Source organism: Octodon degus, unplaced genomic scaffold (assembly GCF_000260255.1).
Source record: "Octodon degus isolate 3935 unplaced genomic scaffold, OctDeg1.0 scaffold00048, whole genome shotgun sequence".
NCBI classification, from domain to species: Eukaryota; Metazoa; Chordata; class Mammalia; order Rodentia; family Octodontidae; genus Octodon; species Octodon degus.
The window spans coordinates 497,454-498,742 of NW_004524624.1; the positions used below are offsets into that span (position 1 = coordinate 497,454).

The 1,289-nt window shown below is 44.3% G+C and overlaps 1 protein-coding gene across 1 annotated transcript in view; it reads left to right on the forward strand.

The window, feature by feature from the left end:
* The window catches only part of Mcc (mutated in colorectal cancers), a 592,098-nt gene that overhangs the window by 147,250 nt on the left and 443,559 nt on the right, over window positions 1–1,289 (forward strand). The window lies entirely within an intron of this gene.

Genomic DNA, 1,289 nt, shown 5'->3' on the forward strand with positions numbered 1-1,289 from the left:
GCCTCTGCCGCGCCCGCGACCTCGAAGGCCACTGCAGAAGCCTCCGCGGAAGGCGCTGGGGCCTCCCATGCCTGGCCCCCGGGGCCTCCGGCCCCTCCTGCTGCACCGGTGTCATCCGCCATTTGGTGTTTCCCAGAAAAAGAAGCTACATAAAATTTTTATTCTGCCTTTTTGCCTTAAGCAGTTTATTATGGATATGTCTTATTACCCAAGATCCTTGTGTTTATATTGCTGAATTGAATCTGATACAGATATAGATATTAATATATAGATAGGTAGTTATTTACTCATCTGTCCTATGGTTGATATTTAGGTCTTATGCTTATTTTGTTGCAGTATGAAACACCAGACTTTAGAAGCCACGTATATTCAGGTTAAAAATTTTAACTATACTGCTGTTTGGTTTTGGATTATTTCCTTGGTTTTTCTGAAAATAATAATATAGACATTGCAGGATTAATCTAAGGATTAAATAAGACAAACACAGCCATTAAACCCCTGACACTTTGCCAGGCACATCATATACTGTCAAGACATATAGTTTGGGCTGGGGAGATAGCTCGGCAGTCTAAGTGCTTGCCCATCAAGCACAACATCCAGACTTTGATCTCTGGTACCGCGTGCCATGCCAGCCTTGAAACTCTGGGTGCACTGTACCAGCCACCAAAACCAGGCATGGTGGCACTTGCCTGTAATCCCAGCAACGGGGAGGCTGAGATGGGAGGATCACTTTGAGTCAGAACTGCATAGCCAGACCCTATATCAAAACAAAACAAAAACAAAAGGGCTATCGAGAGAGTTCAAAGGACTAAGCACCCTCTAGGGCAAGCCCAGGAACCTGGGGTTCCATCCTCGGCACCACATGCCTTGCTGGCCCTGCCTCAGGGCCTGCTGAGCCTGCTACCAAGTCTGGGGGTGGTGGCATATGTCTGTAATCCCGATCACTATGAGTCTGAGCTGCATAGTGAGACCCTCTATGAAATACATAAATTAAAAAACAAAAAAATTCTTGTAGTTCTTTCTCCTCCACACTGGTTGTACAAGCCTTGAGGTGTACGCCCTTTAATGCAGGCCTAATGATGGCCTGATTGCCCTCTTTGAAAGCTCATCTTTTAGATTCACACAAATTTTCCTCCTGTGACATTTGTTTTTAATTCAACAGTGGTTGTAATATGACATATTGTCATCGTCAAATTAGTTGTTCAGATTACCAGATCTAAGCATGCAAAAATGGTCAAAAATTTTGTCAGAAATTCAAAAGAAGGGGCCAGGGAGATGGCTCAGTAGAA